This window comes from Myotis lucifugus, unplaced genomic scaffold, assembly GCF_000147115.1.
Source record: "Myotis lucifugus unplaced genomic scaffold, Myoluc2.0 scaffold_48, whole genome shotgun sequence".
Classification (NCBI taxonomy): domain Eukaryota; kingdom Metazoa; phylum Chordata; class Mammalia; order Chiroptera; family Vespertilionidae; genus Myotis; species Myotis lucifugus.
In genome coordinates this window covers 2,453,369-2,476,423 of record NW_005871096.1, presented here as the reverse complement: position 1 = coordinate 2,476,423, position 23,055 = coordinate 2,453,369, and the positions used below count along the sequence as shown (strand labels likewise).

The following is a 23,055-nucleotide window of genomic DNA, read 5'->3' as shown; positions in this document are numbered from 1 at the left end:
GCCAGTGCCCCTCCCATAGCCCCACTCTGGCTTCCTTCCACACACAGAAGGTTGATAGCTGTGAACACCTCAGACTTTTGGTCTGAGGGCTTTTTGTTCGGCTGCCCAAGTGCTTTTCAAGAGAAAGGTGAACTGAGTGCTAGAGGATTAATGCCCCCACAACTAAAGATGGACAGGACATTGAGGGAGGGATACTTCCAGTTTCTCTCATCTTGTGGAGGAATAAGTCCCAAATTCCCATGGTTCCCGCTGCCAGGAGAGTAAAGCCCTATCGCCTAGAGGCAATTTGTTCAGGAATGCACCCTTTTGGCTCTCTGGACTTTCCTGTCTTGCCCTCACTCCCTGAGGACGTTTCCGGGGATTGCCTTCTAAATAAACTACTTATGTTTAAATCCTTGCCTTAGGGCATGCTTCTGATGGAACCCATAGCTGAGGTTATAGTGCAATGAACTAACAACAGAGATTTTGGTTGCTCTAGCCATTCATCTCACATCATAGCTTGAACAGACTTGCACTGACCTGGCACTCAGTGCTGGGTGAATGACTATCTGAATGTGAATAGTAACATATTTTGCTATTAACAGAGTTGGGGTATAATATTAAACATGCTCCCAAGAATCCTTAAGACATGCTATTAAGAATAGACATCACCCTCAAATGACAGCAGTTGTCACATATTGAATGTCTAAAGTGGTTGTTAGATTCCATAGGTTCTTGGAAACTGCAACTTTTAATAAAACGACTTATAATGACATCAAATTTTATTTGGTTTATATAAACAAGAGTTAAGTTATTTATATAAACACTAGAGGCCTGGTGCACGAAATTCATGCACTCAGGGGGTGAGTCCCTCAGCCCAGATTGTGAGAGAGCGCAGACCAGGCCGAGGGACCCCACGGGTGCATGATCAGGGCTGGGGAGGGATGGGGGAGGTTAGCCAGCTAAGGAGGAACAATGGCAGGACTCCAGGGTGTGTCTGGCGTGTCTCACTCAGTCCCGATTGGCCAGACCCCAGCAGCAAGCTAACCTACCGGTTGAAGCGTCTGTCCCCTGGTGGTCAGTGCACTTCATAGCAACTGGCCAAGTGGTCGACTATCTGCATGTCATAGCAAGGGGTTGAGCAGCATTAGCATATCATTAGCATATTACACTTTGATTGGTTGAACGGATGACCAGATGACCGGATAATTAGCATATTAGGCTTTTATTATATAGGAAGAGTTAAGTTTCTATGGCATATTTCTTATCACAAAGCCATGATCAAACTTCTAAAGTAAGACCCAAAATACTTCTAATATTAAACATTGAAATAAATGTGAGCTATACAGACATTTAAGAAATATGAATAAAAAACAAGTAAGATCATTCTTTTGTTCTTTTATACCCTGCTTATTCCGGTTCAGCATCATGGTTGGCCAGAGCCTCTCCCAGAAGCTCAGGGTGCAAGGCTGGACCCACCCTGGACAGAACACCCTTCCATCGTTGGACCCCTCCCACAGACACCCAGACTCACTCACACGGGGACAATGTAGATACTCCAGATAAACCAATGTGACTGTGAGAGGAAACTGGAATAATCAGAAAACCCACGCAGATATGGGGAGAATGTACAAACTTCACACAAACAGTGAAGGAATCTTTTTTCCCTCATCAACATAACAAAACAAAAAAAGTGAATGAAAGGACCTACTTCAGGGCCCTACTGCACTAACCTCTGCTTCAAATTCCTTCCCTATGTTACCTTCCACTTCTTTGTCCAAACTCATAATTTTTGTAGGTGTCAGCACAGATTCCTTCCCTCCAAAAGGCCTCTTTTGACTCCACAAGCCTCAGGTGCTGGCCCCCTTCAGGATATGTCAGAGGCATTTAACCCATGCATCTCATTCAGTCCCACTTTGATCAAAGGCTCTGGGTTGAGGAGACTGGTAGTGCCCACTCCTTGTGTCTTCAGACACCCTTTCCTAAAGCGCTGTCCTCTGTGTAAGGAGTCTTACTGCAGTTGCCATGTTATGAAGAAGCCCAAGCTAGCAACATAGCTGGAGACAGAATGAGAGACAGAGACAGGCAGGCAGGCAGGCAGACAGACACAGAGAGAGGTGCTTGGCCATCCTCCAGCTGTTCCAGGTCTCAACGATTCTAATTATTTTAGTGAAGCCCAGACATCATGAAGTAGGAGTGAGCCATTCTCTCCGCGCTCTGCTCAAATTGCTGCCCCACAGAATAATGTGATATAAAAAGAACAAATTGTTTTAGTCACTATGCTTTGGGATAATTTGCAACAAAGCAATGGGTATCTGAAATTGGTACCTCTCTGATATGCTTTCACAGTGCTCTGTCCTTACCCTGCTGTAATGTTTGTCACAGCATCTCATGAATGCTTCTTGTTGCATGTTTCTCCCAGGGACTTGCAAATACTTACCTGCAAAGATGGTGTCTGGTTCACCATCATTTAACACATTGCCTGGCATAGAGCTGATGCTCCATAAATATTTGCTGAATAAATAAATTTGGTTTTATTCATTGATAACAAATTATGAAAAATAAAAAGTGTTCAGGTTATTGCTTTATTAATGATAATCTTTTGATATTTTTTTCCTCTCACAAGATTGCTGTTACCTCTCTCATTTTTTCATCTAATACCTATGGGACATATAATATTCCAGACGTCATGGTGAGTGTTGGGAACACAGCAGGGATCATGGCAAACACAGCTTTTGCCTTCATGGAATAGACCTTACAATTTTATAAAGGAACCAAACAAAAATTTGCATAACTAAAGATATAATTATAAGCTATGAAAGTGTATGTTTATGTCAGAGCCTCCAAGGAGGCATAAAATGACTTGAGAGGTCTGGTAGGCTTGCTTCAGGAAGAGTAAGTAGATATTGGGCAGTTAAAGAACTGGGGGTGGTCTGGGTGGTGTAAGAATTCTAGGGAGAGGGAGCAGTTTATGGGAAGTGTCTGAAGCTGTAAAAATCTCTGAGCTTTAAAGGAACTGGAAGAAAGCCAGGGGACCTAGATCTTAGTTTCCTTTATGTCCCAACATTCTAGAAAACCTCATCTTCATTGCTTTAGCAAAAGGTTTTCTCTGTATCATCCTGCAAGTTCCCGCCTCCGCCCCCCCCCAAATGAGAGACCTCTTATTCACCTTGAGGAATCAAAGACTTTTTAAAAAATTAAATCTTAATAAAATAAAGTTATTTCCAGCTCCCTCACATAGAGGTAATTTTTCAAAAGCTCTTAAATTTAAATATTCTTTTGTTAGCTCAACTTTAATTTCAGGGGTTTTAGACAAAGAATAATTATATGCTGATTCTGATCTCAAAATGTCACTGTGAATAATTAACCAGAATAAAAGGGATCTTTTATTTAAATATTTGGTACCAGAATAAAATAAGAAAAATGGGTCTCATTCTTTTGGATTTTGAGCACTACCTGTGAATAACTCTATTCATATTATTTAATGTTACTAATTATTTAAATAAAAATTTAAGAGATTGAGATTATAACAGTTATATGTACAATAAAATTTATAGTAATTTCACTGATGTGGGATATTGAAAATTCTTCTAATTCACAAGGCCCACATTAACAAAATAAGATTGGCATAATGACAATAGTTTAATGTTACACATAAATAAAAAAGATGAACTTAAATTATCCTTGTTTTTAATTTGTAATTTCCTGCTAACATTTTGTTCAGTTAAATTAAATAATACATATAAAACAGAGTACTGAGCACATGGCTTCATTAATATTTTATTGTTGCTGCTTTGCTACACATCTTCCCTGTTTCTCTGCAAATACATCACCCCTATTCATCTCCAAGAACCTTAAAAACCTGTGATATGCAAATAAATAAGCTTATACTTCCTATTGGTCATAAACTGGGAGTGATATAAAATAGAATGGCCCCGAGGACCCTCTTCTCAGGAAGCAGGGCTCAGCACAACTATGACAAAATAGAAATCATTGAATCCTTATGGCTAAATAATTAAATTCCCCAAATACTTGAGATATTTCTTTCTTTTCCTTGCTATTATATCTAAAAATCAGCCAGTCCTATTGTGATGAACACTTTAGTGATGAAAAATAAGTAGGCAGTTTACTGACTCCTTAGCAAAAGGTGTCCTCACCCCAGGTGGGTAGAGAGAAGCATATGGTTCCCTCCCTGCTACTGTCTGGGTTTCAGTGCCCACAGTGGCCACGATTCCTCCACTGGGCATGCGCGGACGGGTAGGTGCTGTACACTTAATATCACTGAATTACTTCCTCTCAAATGTCAAAGTTATCATCCTGTAGAGGTCATGGTTGAACCCACAATCCAGGAAGATCATTAGAGACCTTATTGTCGAAAGAACAGATTCAGGAAAGTGTTTATTGGCGGATCGCAGGAAACCAAGTCATGATTGACTTTGATTCCTTCACTGGGGGTGGGTAAAGAATTAGGGCTGTGCATGTAATATATGATTAAGTGGTGGTGTCTGCAGACAACGTACTACTAACAGTAAAGTCAGAAAAGAGCTACAGCCAGGTAAGGAGGACCTTTGCTCATAAGCCAACTTGACACAGCACATCTCTTGGGTTTTGAGTCAACTCACTTTTGAGCCTCTCTTTCTCATTTGCTGGGGGAAACAAGGGGGCAGCAGGAAATCCAATCTGATCATTGTTTTTGTCTCCTCTCTGGGAGAAGTGCAATGCACCAGGGAATTCACAGGATTTGTGTCCCAGTCCTGAGAACGATTCCTTGCTATCTGTTATCAGTCAGACAAATCCCTGATGATACATCAGCAATTCCACTGGTTCTGCACCTTCTAAGTCATAGCTAAAACCTGGGAGTCTTGGATGAGACTGGGAACCCCATGGCTAAAATCCCTGAACAATTCCCTTTTGCCATCTGGCACCCTCTTGCTGTCTGGCGCCCTTTGAGTCTAGTGTCCTCCTGAGGTACTGTCTGAAGTACTGCCCAGTGCCGCAGTCTTTTCACAGCAAGGGTTCCGGAATCTGGAGAAGGGCTATGCATAAATGAATAGAGACTAGACAAGAAATATAAATTTGGAAGGCATTTGGGGGAACCAGGCAAATGGCTTTTTATTAACACATTTTGCCCTTTAGCAAAGCAGATATACATATCAAAGGTAGGGTTTGGTAAACAATAAAGGATTATCAGGTTAGGGGAATTGCCCTCAGCTGTTTGGCAGCAGGTAATAATATGCATCAGCCTTCTGACAAACTTCTCGAATTTATTATGCTAACTACTGTCCTTAGCCTCCAGCAGCACAGACCTTAGCTCAGTGGTTCTCAACCTTCCTAATGCCGAGACCCTTTAATACAGTTCCTCATGTTGTGGTGACCCCCAATTTCATTGTTACAAATTGAACATAATTAAATTAAAGCATAGTGATTAATCACAAAAACAATATGTAATTATATATGTGTTTTCCGATGGTCTTAGGCGACCCCTGTGAAAGGGTCGTTGGACTCTCAAAGGTGTTGCGACCCACAGGTTGAGAACCGCTGCCTTAGCTGCTAATGGAACCCACAGGCATTTGTCTTCCCCCACCCCGATCTTCAGAAAGGTCTTTTTCAGTCTGGGAAAGATCTTCCTCTCTTTATGTATTTATTCCTCAGATGGACTCCTCTAAGGTCAAACGTATTCTCTCTTCCTCTAGGAGACATACCTCTATTTCCTCAGTGTGTTTGTTTTTGGGAAACAACTGCTAGGAAGGTCTTTCAGGTAACTTTTGCTCTCAGAGATGGTACAGTTTCCATTAAGCAAAGATGCATGGAGCAAACTTCTACAGATTAAATGAATGGAGAAGTAGCAGGATCCACAAGAACTCAGCACTACTTCAAAATTCTATCATGAAACATGGAAACAAAGGAGCAGTCTTCAAGTGAATGCTTTTATGGTTGCTTTGATCATATTTAGCCATAGAAGGAAAATTAGCATACATAAGGAATTAAAACCTGTGTTTGACATACAGGTTCTAAAGGTCTCTGACTGAGGAGTTTTTGAAGTGGAATTGACTTTTTTTTTTTTAATCCTCACCCAAGGACATACTTATAGAGAGGAAAAGGGAAAGGGGTGGGTGGGGGTGGGGGGGGAGATAGAGATAGTTAGTTAGATAGATAGATAGAAACATTTGAGAAGGCTAAAAAGGGCTAATTCAAATGTAACCCTGATATTTTGGGGGCTAGCAATTGGAATTCATGCCAGCAAGCTCAGTGTGCATTCTTGATGACCTATAATTAGGTCGTTGCCTCCTTCCCAGAAACTGGTCTTGTAAGATGTGTCAGGAACAATGAACTGCCCTGGGGGGTGGGGGGAGGGAGGCCATTATCGCTGGCCCCAGGACAGATCATCAACACCTGGGGGCCTTCCTGCAGGGCCACGAAGGGGGCAGGGGGGATATCTGCAAGACAAAGACCCAGAAGGTTATAAAAAGTGAAGCTACTTCACTCTGATTTGGAAATTGTTCCCGGAGTCCACCGGTGTAATTAAAACAGTGTTTCTCCACTTCTTCAAAGCGTCGCTTGGTTTTTCTGGGTCTTCTGCAACACATTGATCCATGGCCTTCCCAAAGCACCCTGATCAGGGATTGGACCTGCAAACTTAACGTGCATGAGATGACACTCCAACCAACTAGCCACTCTGGCCTGGCTGGGGTTAACTCTTTGAGGCCACATTTTAGCTGTAGCTCCCACCACCTGAACAATGGACTTAAGATCCCCTGAAGAGTGACCCCAATTATTTCTGAGAACTTCAAACAAGTACCTCACCTAGGCTCACCAAGTACTGAGCTTCAGACCTCTCCCTGCCCCCACCCTCCATTTGACTCACCTGGCCAAAGCCCACTGTCCTTGAAGTTTCCTGAAAGAGCCTTGCTGACACCATGGGAGGTCGCCAGAGCCCAAACGAAGGCAGCTGTGGTTCCGACTTGCAAAGTTATGACAGAGCAAAGCTCCTTGTGCCTAGAGACTTACCAAAGCCTTTCATAAAAAGTTATTGCAGCTTCTCTCTTCTGACCCTTCTCTTTTAAAAATTACTCATTTTACTATAATTTCTGCCCCTTTCCATTCTACTTTTATAAGAATACTCAGTAATTGAAGCCAGGGTTTTACAAATCTCAATTCATATATAACCAAAATCCATCTCTCCATTTCAATTCCTCTACTACAACAATACAGACATATCTCAGAGATATTGTGGGTTTGGTTCAAGTATCACAATGAAGTGAGTCATAATATTTTTGCTGGTGGAGAGTCTTGTGTTCAATGTGTGAAAACGTCTCTGTAAAGCACAGTGAAGTGAAGTGAAATAAAACAAGGTGTACCCATAATTGTGGAAGGCAGAATAAGGGTCTCCAAAGATGCCTGTGTGCTAATCTCTGGAATCTGTCAATATATTGCCTTACCTGGCAAATGGAAATTAAAGTTGTATGACAGCTGATTTTAAAATAGGGTTAGTATCCTGGGTTATCCATTGGGCCCAATATAATCATAAGGATCCTAATAATTGGAAGAAGGAGGCAGAAGAGAGTCAGTGTGAGATGTGACTACAGAAGAATGGTCAGAAACATGTAAAGTTGTTGAGTTTGAAGATGGAGGGAAGGAGCCACAACCACGGAATGTGGAGGCAGAGAGAAGAAGGAAAAGGTAAGGAAACAGGTCCACCCCTAGGGCTGCCAGAATAGAATGCAGCCTTACCAGCAACTTGATTTTATCTCCCTGAGACACATGGCAGACCTCTAAACTATAGAACTAAATGACAATAAATTGTGTCAAGTCACTAGGTTTATGGTAACTTGTTCAAGAGCAAAAAAAGAAACACTAGAAAACTAATATGGTATCAAACATACAAAGGAAAACTAAGAAAGTCTGAAATAAAATTCCTACTTCAACAATATGTAAAGTCATGTTATCAATGTAAAACATATGTACATATCTATTACAGTTAATGTTTACTTCACATTTTAATTTATGGCCTAATAATTGCATAATTGAAGAGCTAGCATGCTTGGAGCAGTTTTCTTTGGGGGAAAATTGACTGTATCAAAGAACTAAAATCTTTAACCTTGGGAACTAGAAAACTGTAATTTCATGCTGTAATTTTATTTCAGTCAATGTTTGAAATACCTTAGGGTATACTTTTAGCTGGGGCATAGGAATAGAGAGAAAATCAGGATAAATATTGCAATAAAGTCTCATAGGGAGTGGTAAGTGGTGAAATATTCTGGTAAACTTTACATAAGAGAACACTTTAAATAGGCAAAACTGATAAAATATAAACAATGTCACAATGTCAGAGGAGGAGGCTTACATGGAATGAATTTGATCTTTTCAGAGATGTGGGAGGTGTATGTTAAGAGTGGTGATTAATGGAAGGAGGGAAATAATTGAATTTTGTAAAGCAATAGATGTGTGTCTATGTTTATGCTCTCTAACACCTACTTGCCAATAGTAGAGTGGCCTTGAACAAGACATATTTCTTCTCTCTCCTTTTCTTAGCATTACTCTCCTTTAGTTGGGATTAATTGTTAAGCAGGCATTTTCCATTTGACATGTGGTAGCCTTTGGTAGATTTGTGTTTCCAGCAAACCAACTTATACAGCCCCAGAAGAAAAAGAGATCCCCCTTTGCTTGAAAAATCTAGTAGGCGTTCTAAACACACACTGAGTCTATGAGTGGTACGAGCCACACTAAAATCACATGATCAAAGAGAGAGGGAGTGGTGATTCCCCCAAACAAAATCAGGGCATTATTTTGAGAACAAATAATAGATGTGGAACTGACAAAAAAAAAAAAAAATAGAGCAGATGGTCACTAGAGACTCAGTTCTGAAATTTACTAGCTATATGACCTTGGACAAGTGACCCAAGCTTCTGAATTTCAATTCTTCAACCGTATAATTAGGGTTAATACCAGCTTTGCCTCATTCATTATGTCAATAGAGGGTTAAAGAAAGAATGTGAGAGCCCTTGGTGCACAGCCTCTAAAGTGAAAGGAAACAATATTATCACCTCTTTGACATCTCTTGGGCTTCAAACATCTGCTGCCTCCACTATTTCCTATTTATTTCAGTTGATGTGCTTTAAAAAAATCTTCTTTTTGAATCCATTTAGGACAATATTAAGCCAAATAACAGGCAGCTTGGAGTTCTGTAGATTCTATTTGTCACATCGTCCTAACCGGGCACATTGTCATTTATCATCACTCTTTGCTGATTACATGTCAGCCAGTCTTCAATCCATTTCAGGGAGCCCTAGCAATACTAATTTATTCTAATTAGTGCGACTCTGCATCGCTATGACAGAGCAATAGACATTTTGCTCAGGACCCTTTCCCCCCCAGCGTGTAACAACCTCATTCCTTCCTTTTGCCTGTTCTGCTGGTTGTACTTAAAATGGCTCTCGAGCTTATATGTTGCTTGGTGCTTTCCTCTTCACAGTACTGTCTCAGGTAAAAGTCACCCGATTTTTATTTCTTTGAAAGGTATTTAATTATTTTGTTAAAAATGGAAATGATGCCCTAATAGGCTAGCCGGTTTGGCTCAGTGGATAGAGTGTCGGCCTGCAGACTGAAGGGTCCCGGGTTTGATTCCGGTCAAAGGTATGCGCCCAGGTTGTGGGCTCGATCCCCAGAAGGGGTGTGCAGAAGGCAGCCGATCAGTGATTCTCTCTCATCATTGACGTTTCTATCTCTCTTTCCCTCTCCCTTCCTCTCTGAGATCAATAAAAATATATTTAAAAAAATGAAAATGATGTGAGCACATGTAGATCTCAGGACAGTCCTCTTTCACATGTCATGGGTGCACTACATGTCAAGCCCCATAAGCCTCTTTGGACCATTGAATCTTATTATTGTAACTAATTTACAGATGAATAATGCTTTCGTGAAAAATTGATACTGCATAGGTCACTTCACTGAATCCTCATCTAACAACCCTTAGGGGTGTTACATCCCCCTTCTACAGATAAGGAAAATGAGGTTCTGCAGACACATGTTCATCACAGTGTTACACGGTTTGGAAGCTGTAGTAGCTGGACTCAGACATGGATCTAACAGCATCCCACATCCCAGATGAAAAGGGCTGGCGAGGCAAGTCCTGCTGTATTCAGAGCAACTATACTGACTGGCATTTTTACTCATGGCAGATTGTTTTGCTCAAGGACTTGAGCTCTTTGAGGCTTCAGTGGCAGGTGTAGAAAAGGGCATGCTCCGGGAACTGTGAATCAAGTCCTGGTCAGCCCCGGTGGGTCACTCTACACCTGACAATCTGCTTCTCACACCCACTGCAGGTTGCTAAGTCTGGGACTAGATTGTGATGTTTAGTCATTCCTGTGATATAACCTAAGCCTATTTTAGCAGTTTTATTGAGGTATAATTGTCATAATAAACTGTAACATTTAATTGTACAATTTGCTATCTTGCCATATTTAAAGCATCACCAAAATCAAGATAAGAATATTCTTCACTCCCAAAGTGTCCTTCTGTCCCTTGATAATCACTTGTACTCTCCCTTCATGCACCGCTCCTCCTACCCCCAGGCCTCCACTGCTTTCCCTTCTGTCACCAGAGATTCGTTTTCAAATGTGAGATAATAACTTGGAGATACATCTATGTGTTGCATGTATCGACACTCCATTTGTTTTTATCGATGAGTAGCATTTTGGTGTACATACATATCACAGATTGTTTCCATTCACTTGTTGATGGGCATTTGGCTTGCTTCCAGTTTTTGGCTATTACAAATGAAACTGCTATGGACATTCATATACAAGTCTTTGCGTGGACTTAAACTTTCAGTTCTTTTGCGTAAACACCTGGGAGTACAGTGGCTGGGTTATAGTGTAAGTACATATTTAATTTTTAAAGGAAACTTCAAACAATTTTCAAAAGATATTAGAGCATTTACATTCCCACCCATAGTGAATAAAAGTTTCAGTTGCTTGATATTCTTGTCAAAACTTGGTAAAGTCAATTAAAAACATTTTTTAGGCAATCTAACAGGTGTGTGTGTAATGGCATCTTGAGGTTCTAATTTATGTTTTCCTAAAGACTAATGATGTTGATATTCTTAATTGCCTGTATATCTTCATTTGTGAAGTGTCTGAACAAATCTTTTGCTTATTTCTTTTTAATTTGGTTGTTTGTTGTCTTATTATTGAGTTCTTCATGCATTCTGGATACAAGTCTTTTTTCAAATATGTGATCTGCAAATATTTTCTCACTGTCTCTGACTTGTGTTTTCATTATCTTAATAGTGTCTTTCAAGAGTAGAAGTTCTGAATTCAATGAACTCCAAGTTATTAATTTTTTCTTTTATGGATGATGCTGTAGTCTTATAATTGAGGAAAAATGGCCTAATCCAAGGGCATAAAGATTTTTTCTTTGGTTTTCTTCTAGAAGTTGTATAAGTTTAGGCATCATAATTGCATATATAATTCAATTTGAATTCATTTTGTATAATTCAAGCTGTGAATTAAGCATCCTTTTTTGGATACCCAATGTTCAAGCATCATTTATTGAAAAGACTGCCTTTTCTTACTAAATTGTCTTTGCACTCTTTCAAAAATTAGTTGACCATATAGGTATAGATATACTTCTGGACCTCCTGTTCTGTTCCAGTTACAAGCTTTCTCTATGTTTATACCAATACTACATGTCCTGAAGACTGTAGTTTTATGATCAATCTTGAAGTCATGTGGTATCAGTCCACCAACTTTATTCTTTTTCAAATATAGTTTTGGTTATTTTAGGGTTTTATAAATTTCCTTGTGAATTTGAATAAGCTAGTCAATTCTATTTAAAAACACTCAAGATTTTTTTTTCAAGTTGAGATAAATCTGGATATAATTAACATCTTAGCAATTTTATAAATACAGTCTGTCCCTCTATTTAGGTCTTTTATTTCTCTCATCTGAGTGGTCAATGCTAACTGTCAGGGATCTGCAGTGACACACTCCAGTAACTACAAGAAATAGGAGAGGGATGTCTAGAGAAAACTCAGCAATCCCTTAAAGGAAAAAGGTCCATTTTGAACAGTTACCGCATGCAGAAAAACACATCCAGAGAAACCAGATTATCCTGACAGTATCACATAAAACCCTAACCAATTATTTGCTGGGCCAGACCTTGGAGAAGTCAGAAATCTCAGCTATTGGTGCAGAGATGAAGGACAATTTGGTGGTGGGAGGGGGAGTCAGAAGAAGCCAGTCACACAGAATTTGCCTCTTCAGGTACCAAACTTAAGCAACACTGATGTGGGGGAGAGAGGAAGCTTAGACTTTGACTTTAGTTTGGAGTTTTGATTACTGCCTGAAAATGGAAATTTAAAATATTAAAGACTATTTTTGATGACTAAATATGGCTAGAGAAACTTTTACTATGTGAAAATGATTTAAAAAAAGAGATATACTTTCAATGCTCTTGAGTAATAACCAAGAGTGTAATCGCGGCACCATGTGGGAAGTATATGTTTAACATTTTAAGAAACTGCCAAACTGTTTTCCAAAATAGTTATAACCATGTCCAATTTCTTCTGGCAGTGTATGCAAGTCTCTGGTGTTCCATGATCATTCCAATACTTGTTATGGTCAGTATTTTTAATTTTATTCATTCTAGTAAATATTTAATAGTAATTCTTTGAATTTCCCTGATAATGAATAATGTTGAGCATTTTCGCATTCACTTATTTGCCATCCATATATTGTCTTTAGTAAAGTGTCTATTCAAATCTTTTTCCTAATTTTTAATTTGGCGCTTTACTTATTATTGAGTTTTGAAATAAAAAAAAATATTCTGGAGGTAAATTCTTCATCACCTATAAAATACATATTTAAAGTAATTTTGTCCTAACAAAACCCTGTGGAAGGGGTAGTATTACACACATCTTGTAGGTGAAGAGATGGAGACTCAGAGGAGTAAGTAATGTTCCCAGGTTAAAAGTGGGGAATCTGAGGTTTGCACTTGGAGGCCATACTTTTGCCATGTCATTACAAAACGTACCTGGAACAAGCATAAAGAGAAGTTGGAAAAATGAGAGCAGAAGAAGGAAAGAAAGGATAAACTCAGTGAGTCTTCAGCCAACCGAAACATCGTTAATGCCATAAAGATACATTTTAAAACTATTTTCTAACATTAGTTGCTATTTATAATAATACAAAGGTATTATACAAGTATCCCATAGGGAGTTTTCCACGTGCTGTAGTGTATGTTATCTCAAATTTTTGGAAATGAAAAACAAATGCAAAAACATCACGTTTTATAGAGAATGTATAAAAAAAAAACCTATGTCATGTGTAAAGTCTAACATAAATATTACAACATTTTAGATATAGCAGTACATTCTGGCCCCTACACCTCAAAAAGCCTATTGGCCATCATTCATTTTCACTTCAGTATCACATTGCAAGTCATGTTTTGTTCCTGTTGTTGGGAGAGGTAGAAATCTCAAGGGAGGCATTTATATTGTCTTCATGCTGTGTTCTTACTGAGCCTATCCATGAGGAAATGGCAAAGAGACTTTTTTTTCTTTAATTCCCATATACTATATTTCATCTTGCGGTTTCCAGTTACAATTCATATCTCAAGACCAAAAATTTGAAATATTTTCTATTAAATTGAAATGCATCCTGCCTAAAGTGAGGGTCATATTATTCTATGAAATTTGGCAACTTTTGTTTGAACAGAGTTCAAAGTAAGTAAAATTTGTCATCCTTTTTGTTGTTGTTGATATTCCTTGAAAACTCAATTTTCAGTACTGATCCAATAGTAGTATATTTTTTGAAACATATGTTCTATGTAAAGGATTTGACTAATTCTTGCTAGTCCATTTTTGGAAAAGTCATGTTTGACAGAAACCAAATGTTAAAAGTGTAGTCTATTTCTAAAGATCATACAAAATAAAATTATACAGATTAATGTCAAACCAAAGAAAAGAAATTACATCAAGAACTTATATCTACAGGAATTAAATGTAAGGGAATGGTTACACAACAGATGAAAGGATGGCAATTCCTAATGGAGTGGGGAAAATGTCCAGAAACTAGCCATGGAAGGAGGCCTGCCCCATCTACAGAGGGAGGAGGGGGTGTTATTGGAACCCAAGTGTTGTAGCCCTGCTCCCTCCAGCCTCCCTACCAACTGCAATAGACCATGGAGGTGATACTTGAAAGGGGAGAAATACCCTGGATTCTCCCTACCTCTCCATTGCCCAGAGGCCTCCCATTGGCTGAAGAAAGAGAGAGATAGAAACATTGATGAGAGAGAAGCATTGACCAACTGCCTCCTGCATGCTCCCTACTGGGGATCAAACCCAGAACCCAGGCATGTGTCAGAGCAGGAATCAAACTGGTGACCTCATGGTTCATGGACTGATGCTCAACCAGTGAGCTACAGTGGCTGGGCAGTTTCGCATTTCTTTTTAAATTTTTTATTGTTGAAAGTTTTACATATGTCTCCCTTTCCCCCCATTAACGTCACCCTGCCTGCTCCCTCCAGTTATGCATTTCTTAATAAAACTAGAATAAAATAAATACCCACCATATTCACACTAGGGTATAAAATAACAGCTTTTATAGCCATCTTATAAAATCTTTTTTAAAGATAATTTCTTTCTAGTGTAAAGAAAAAGAGAGCACCAGCTGTCTCTTTTGACTATTGAAAAGGTAAGTTATGAAATAAAACCTTTAATACAGCATATGGTCAAAACAAGGTAAACAATAAATGTTATTATTTTGTTGCCTTTTATGTTTAGTCTTTTTAAATTCTTACCTTTTCGAAGTCAATAGTATCATCTAGATTCCACAATAAGTGTCTTGGATATAAAGTAAAAATAACTTGTCCTAATTATGGCAACCAATTGAGTCAAGTCAATATTATTAGGGTTCCCCAAACTTCTGTTTAGAGATTTAACGCCGTCTCCATAAAACTGCAAACAGAGACAGCCTCTCTTCCTGCGCTGTGCCAGCAGCCACAACCCTGAGACACAATGGTGAAGGTTGGAGGTCACCAGGGCTGCTTTTAACTCTGGCAAAGTGAATATTGTCGCCATCAATGACCCCTTCATTGACCTCAACTACACGGTCTACATGTTCCAGTAGGATTCTACTCATGGCAAGTTCAAAGGCACAGTCAAGGCTGAGAACGGGAAGCTTGTTTCAATGGAAAGTCCATCTCCATCTTCCAGGAGCAAGATCCCGCCAACATCAAATGGGGTGATGCTGGTGCTGAGTATGTTGTGGAGTCCACCGGTGTCATCACTACCATGGAGAAGGCTGGGGCTCACTTGAAGGGCAGAGCCAAGAGGGTCATCATCTCTGTCCCTTCTGTGGATGCCCCCATGTTTGTGATGGGTGTGACCCATGACAAGTATGACACGACAACTCCCTTGAGATTGTCAGCAATGCCTCCTGCACCACCAACTGCTTGGCCCCCCTGGCCAAGCTCATCCATGACAACTTTAGCATCATGGAGGGACTCATGACCACAGTCCATGCCATCACCACCACCCAGGAGACCGAGGATGGCCCTCTGGGAAGCTGTAGGGTGATGGCCGAGGGGCTTCCCAGAACATCATCCCTGCTTCTACTGCAGTGGTTCTCAACCTGTGGGTCGTGACCCCTTTGAGGGTCGAACGACCCTTTCACAGGGGTCGCCTAAGACCATCGGAAAACACATATATAATTACATATTGTTTTTGTGATTAATCACTGTGATTTAATTATGTTCAATTTGTAACAATGAAATTGGGGGTCACCACAACATGAGGAACTGTATTAAAGGGTCACGGCATTAGGAAGGTTGAGAACCAGTGTTCTACTGGCTCTGCCTAGGCTGTGGGCAAGGTCATCCTTGAGCTGAATGGGAAGCTCACTGGCATGGCCTTCTGTGTCTCCACTCCCAGTGTGTTGGTGGTGGATCTGACCTGCCGCCTGGAGAAAGCTGCCAAATACGATGATACAAGAAGGTAGTGAAGCAGACATCAGAGGGCCCCCTCAGGGCATCCTGGGCTCTACTGAGGACCAGGTGGTCTCCTGTGACTTTAGCAGTGATTCCCACTCCTCCACCTTTGATGCTGGGGCTGGCATTGCTCTCAATGACCACTTTGTCAAGCTCATTTCCTGGTATGACCATGAATTTGGCTACAGTAACAGGGTGGTGGACCTTATGGTCCACATGGCCTCCAAGAAGTAAGAGCCCCCTGGACCACCAACTCAGCAAGAGGAAGAGAGACCCTCAGCGGCTGGGGAGTCCTTGTCCCAGATTGATCCCTGACACACTGAAAATCTCCTGACCACTGTTTCCACCCCAGTTCACCTGAAGAAAGGGAGGGGTGCAGGGAGCCCTACTTTGTCATGCACCATCCATAAAGTTCACTGTACCCAGCCAAAAAAAGAAAAAAAAAAACCTTTGAAAACAACCCAGAGAGGGCTTAGAACTGGGAGGAACCTGTGGAACCATCAACCTATCACTCACACAGGAAAGTGTTTCTCCCTAAAATATTGCTTACAAGTGTGACCGTTTAGTTTTAAATGGAATTTCATTCCAATTTCTAGGCAAACCGCCCTGGTCCTTATTCCCAGTCTCTCTCTAGAGCTCTTGACGAGGAGCCATATTTCAACACATTAAATAAAGAATCGTCTAATGCAAACTGTGCTACTCTAATTCCCATTGAAACTCCATTAAGCAAAGAAAAGCTGTCAAGTATAAAATCTGCTGATCCTTAGGGATGACTTGAAGGACATTTTCCCTTTAATGGCTTCAGGCTTTGCCAAGCCATAACTCACTGATATTTCTGTCAACAGCTTCATCAGGGTGTGTGTTTGACTTTCCTGAAAATGACATGATGGCAACTTTCCGTACTATGCAAAGTTATTGCCTTGAAGCCTCCATGTGGGAAAACAAAAGCTTTTAGTCTAGTCTGCTGTGAAAGAAGGCATTAGAGAACTTGGCTCCTGTGTCACAATAAACATTTTTGCTTCTGAAGAAAGTTCAGGACTGAACCAGAGAGCTGAAAGCTTTTAATCACCAGGAACTGTAGTAATCCCCCTAAAGTGCTTTTCTTGGATTGCTTTTGTAGCATTAAGGAATTGAATTTAGTAATAAAAGTCTAGTAGGTTTCCAGAGTTAACGAAGACTGAAATTATTGATATAGGAAGAGAAGAAAGGGACTAGATTTGTTCTTATTTATTTTTCACCTTTTAAAATAATGTAGGAAACACTGACATTGTGTTTTACATGTTGTCTACCTACAAACCCAAAAGAAATAGCCCTAACCAGTTTGGTTCAGTGGATAGAGCATCGGCCTGCAGACTGAAGGGTCCCGGGTTCGATCCCCAGTGCGGGGCATGCAAGAGGCAGTCAATCAATGATTTTCTCTCATCATTGATAATTGATGTTTCTATCTCTCTCTCCCTCTCCCTCTCTGAAATCAATAAAAATATTTAAAAAATAAAAGAAATATATCCCCTTACTTCACTAGAGAGTGGAATTAATTAAATTAACATGGAATGAAACTTTGATTTACATGTAAAAAATTTACAGAATGAACATATGTATGTTTGCATATATATATATATATATATATATCCCACGTTCAAAGGCTGTTAAATCATGTTGTTTACCCGTATCTTTAGAAAAAAATCACTTCTACTGTCGTGGTAAACAACCTGCTTCCCTATTTATAATGGTCTGGCCCTCTAGCAACTTCAGCGCAAAATTATAGCTAATTTGCCTACAAACGTCAGGTGGTCATAATAATCTGGCCACTCAGTGTATATACATATGTGTGTATGTATGTACATATATGTTTTGATATATATAGCAAGAAATTTCACACACACACACACACACACACACACACACACACACACATACACACACGTTTATCTGAGAGGAAAAGCCAGCTACCAGAACTGCTGCTGGGACATATTAAGGAGAGTCTAGAAACTATGCCAACATTTAGTTTCTTATCAGGTTTGGGAGGGAGGGAACCTTGATCAAGCTAGAATTTGGAACTCTGTGCCATGAATCTCCTACCCAGACATGGATGTCTAGGAGTAGGACATTTATATGTTTCTCCATACCAGTTTCAGAATCTTCATTTTTTCTCTAAAGAGTTATTCTCACAAAGAACTCAAGGCCTGAAATAGAGGACTATAGGGGCAGTTGAAGCACTTTTTGGACGTAAAGAAAGCAGGGAGTAGAGAGGCAGATTGTTGAGGAGAGAGAATGCTTGTTTGTCAACAATTTATAGGAATAGCAATGAACCTATGAGACCAAAGGCAGAAATGAGATGCGTAGGACATCAGCAGCTTCCACCACCAAATTGTACTACAATCAAGAGACTATGAGGAAACCCAGATAGGATGTTTTTCTATGAAAGGTGGTCTCCGTGGTCCTCACTATGTCTACAAGAGTGTAACATTTCCACAGATGAACAGGGCTGCCTCACCTTTGTGCTATGTGGGCTTCCCAAGCCACAGAGCCTACATTTCAGGTGTAGGTGTAAGGAATTCAGGTGCATGTGTTTTATTGAGGAAGCAATGGGGGACCAACACAAGGCAGGGGAAGTAGTTCAGGGAGGATGCGGTCTCAGCAGGAGTCTGTCTCCTGCCTGAGGCCGTGGAGAACTCTAGAGCAGGGACTCCAGTGGCCATCCAGCTTTGTGGCAGGGGCAGTCTTGTGTATCCCTGTGAGGCTGGCTGCACACTGCTCTGACTGGGGGTGCGGGAGGGAGCAGAGAGGAGGGAAGCATAAACTCTCCAGCAAGGTGGCTTCCACCTGCTGAGCAAATTCTCTAGAGAAGGGTGCTGCCCTGAACTATTAGCAGCCAACACTGAAAGGGGACCAGGGCAGGGTATAAAAGCACACATTCCAGTGCTCCATGAATGCACCTGATACTTTGGTGGAGTGAAAGACCATTCATTGAAAGTTCTTTTCCACTGTAATTCTTCCTACAAAGTTATCAAATAGTGTCTTGTGGGTCAGGCACTATTCTATCTTATCTAACACTTGAAAAAACCACATGGTAATTTTTGTTTTTATACCACAAATTTATCAACTATTCCGTTTAAGTTTGTTTTGGTTTTAATTTTAATATTTTCATCCCAACTGTTTTTCCACTGTAAAATACCCTTCAGGCCATGGAGAAAATTAAAAATTTTGTCACCCTAGCCATTTTTGCTTAGTGGATAGAAGGTTAGCCTGTGGATTGATAGGACCCGGGTTTGATTCTGGTCAAGGGCACATGCCCCGGTTGTGGGCTCGATCCCCACTAGGGGGCATGCAAGAGGCAACCAATCAATGATTCTCTCATTCTTGATGTTTCTACCCATCTCTCTCTCTCTCTCCCTTCCTCTCTGAAATCAATAAAAATATATTTTAAGAAATTTGTCCACCATGTTTCTTTTATACTGGAGACTGGCTGGTCTTATATATGAATAATTGTTTCTCTTCGGTATCACTGGGTTTTAGTATTGTCCTGTGTCATCATTAGTTTTAGAAAGTGGAGACCAGAGGATTCCACCCCCTCAAAAAAACAAACAAAATCTGAATACTTACTAATTTGTCTGAGGATGAATTAGGGGAATCTGATGTCATCCTATTCAGGGCCCAATATTATTAGAGTATTTGGTGTAGAGGGCCCTGAATAAAGGCTGAAATTACATTCAAGATCATCGTTTATTCAGAATTTATTTGGATATAGGGCCTTTATAGAGATAATTAGGGTTAAAAAAGGTCATAAGGGTGAGTTCCTAATTCAATAGGGCCAGTGTCCTTATAAGAGAAAGAGACAAATGGGGTGCACAGGAGAAAGGCCATAAAGGACACGGAGAAGATGGCCACCTGCAAGCCTAGGACAAAGGCCTTAGAAGAAACCAAACCTGTTGACACCTTAATCTTGAACTTTCAACCTTCAGAACTGTGAAAAAACACACATTTCTGATGTTTAAGCGACCACTCTGTTGTATTTTATTATGCAGCTGTAGCAAAATAATACACACCTACATACGTGGTATACTGGGCCACGTGTAAAGTGCTTTTCATAGGAAATAAGTTGTAGTCAAAGACGTTTAAAAACCCCTGAACTAGACCTGGGTCAGGTCAACCATGAAGTTGTATTTAACTCTGAATTTAATAAGAATAATGACTTAATATCTTTCAATTCCCTTTATTATTCTTACCCTTCACTAAGATAATAGTTATGGAATGTACCCATATGTTGGCTGTAATATATTAAAATTTCTCATGGATTTTATATCTCATAATATTTTATATCGAAAATGCAAAGAGCCCCAAAGGGTAGGTTGGGCATTGAAGGCATATTTTATAACAGCCTTGTGTTTTATATCTTCTTCTATTTAAAGTTATCCTATGATTATGATTAGAAAGCAATTCATGCTCATTGAGATAAGGCCTCATCAATGTCACCTACCCGAGGATGTGGTTGTCAGGTTCGGCAAGTGTTTTCTCTAACACAGGTGAGCATCCCTTGAGACTTGAGTAGCATAGTTGGTGATAGAGATTCAGGCCTTTCCTGGATACACGGTGGAAAGAAAAGATTGCCCCATTGGAGGTCTTTTATATATAGAGAAAGATGATCTAATTTAAACAAAAATAAACCTTTCCCAATGTATTTCTAGACAAAATCTGGCATTGTTAATGGGAAGGTAAAGTATATATCCATTGGAGATTTCACTTGTATTCCCACCTGCGGTAAACTCATTTAAAGAATTTTTTGCTCCCAGAATTTTAAACAATTCTGGTCTGACTGCTGGGGTTCATTCTCCACCAGCTATTTCCTTTAATGGACTCTCTCCTGGATATAGAATTCCTTCCCGGGTTGCCCTGAATCACATGCTTTCTTTTTTCAAAGGAGCTACCTTTTTCTCCCCTCAAATTAGTGATCAGGCATTGTCTTAGTTGGAACTACTATCACAGGACACCATAGGCTGAATGGTTTGTGAACAACATAAATTTATTTCTTACAGTTCCGGAGGCTGGGAAGTCCAGGTTCAAGACACAGGGAAAACCAGCCCACTGACTGGTTAACAGGTGGCCGTCTGCTTGGTGTGTCTTTGCACAGCAAGGATCTCAGGGTCTCCTTTATAAAGGCACCAATCCCATTCATGAGGGGTTTAATCACCTCCCAAAGGTCCTACCTCCAAATACCATCATGCTGGGGATTGGATTTTAACATAGGAATTTTGGGGGTTCGAGGGACACATTCATTCAGTCAGTTTTTGAATCAGCCCCACTCATCCTCATGCCTGTTTCCTCCTTAATCCTTTCCATATTTGAGTTTCTCAGGCAAATATTTAAATAAGGAAACAGTGGGTTTTAGTAGTGATTGTTCTAATTAACCACTCTATTAATGTATTTAAATTTTTAAAAAATATGTTTTTATTGATTTTTAGAGAGAGGAAGGGAGAGGGATAGAGAGATAGAAACATTGACGAGAAACAACAGTACTTGGCTGCTTCCTGCATGCTCCCTACTAGGGATCAAGCTTGCAACCCTGGGCATGTGCTCTGACTGGGAATCTAACTGTGCCCTCTTGGTTTCTAGGTTGATGCTCAACCACTGAGCCACACCAGCCAGGCTTGAGATATTTTTAAAGAATAATATGATTATTTGTAACTTCTGTTGACTTTTCTTCAACTTTCGAACTATGGACGGAAATACAGTAATGTGAATTAATCTGCATGAGCTAACATTTTGAATGTGGTCACTCATGCATTTTAACACCATTGTGCGGAGCTGGGTAAGCAGGGATGTTCTCCTGACAGATTATATTATAATATTGAATGACAAAATGATAGCCTTCCCTGGTCTCAGCTTTTTCTTCCAAAATACTTACATATTTGAATGATTTGGATGCATTTCTTCAGATACAAAGAAAAGAGAAGAAAAACGGTTGATATAGGTTTGTTTTAACAAAATTAGAAGTAAAAACTATTGATATCAAAGCTAGCATCAGAAACAGTGATATTATAAGTAATATAAAATTAAGTTTATTATTTTGTGTTCTGGTAGTTGCATAAACAGATCAATGGATTTTGTCAGAGGAACATTTTTCAATCTATTTCTTCTGGCCAGCAACATTGTTTGAAAGTGGAAGTGCACTGAGTTACATTTGAAATTTGTGTCCATAAGCTTTAATTGAGAATCTCTGAATAAAAATTCCATATTCTAGGGGATTGTTGACCATATTACCTATTACTCTTCAGGGTTCTCTTCCTTCCTTGGGCATCATGCTGAATAATATTTTTAAAAATGACTTCTGTTTCGAGCTCTGTTTTCCCTAAAAAGCTGAGAGTATTTTCCTTATGGGAGGAATAAGAAAACCATTTCCCATATATCTAGACTTGCTTTTGTTTTTTCCTTTAATAGTCAGGAAGCCAAGAACTCAATTTTTATTACTAATTTTTACTGTGTATGCCCTGTGATATATTTATATATATATATATATATATATATATATATATATATATATATATATCATATATGAAATGATATATTTACTATCTTGCTTTTCTAATTCATTGTTTTCTTTATCTTGAAGTATATATTTTATTTACATTTTACTGTTTTACTATATGTAAATTTTGGAGATATTTTAAATACATTAATTAACGCAAAGTATAAATAATAACAATATAACTTAGTACTAATTTATTTTGTAAGCATCTACTGAAGCACTCTACATGCATAGCATAGTTCTAGGTGCAAAATACCTGCAGTAGATAAATTCTTGCTTCCAACACCTTACAATTTAGTAAGGGAAGTGGATATGAAAAAGATAAGTAACTATATAACCAATCAATATAAAAATTAATGTGCAGGTAGCAAGTTGTATAAGTGATTAGAAGAAAAGTAGAGCCCTAGCTGGTTTGGTTCAGTGGATAGAGCATCGGCCTGCAGACTGTGGGGTCCTGGTTCAATTCTGGTCAAGGGCACATGCCTGGTTTGTGGGCTTGATCCCCAGCGGGGGAACATGCAGGAGGCAACCGATCAATGATTCTCTCTCATCATTGATGTTTCTAT

General features: G+C 39.6%; 1 pseudogene; it reads left to right on the top strand.

The window, feature by feature from the left end:
- The window catches only part of LOC102428983, a 32,775-nt pseudogene extending 16,575 nt beyond the window's left edge, over window positions 1-16,200 (top strand).
- The last annotated feature ends 6,855 nt before the right edge of the window (window positions 16,201-23,055 follow it).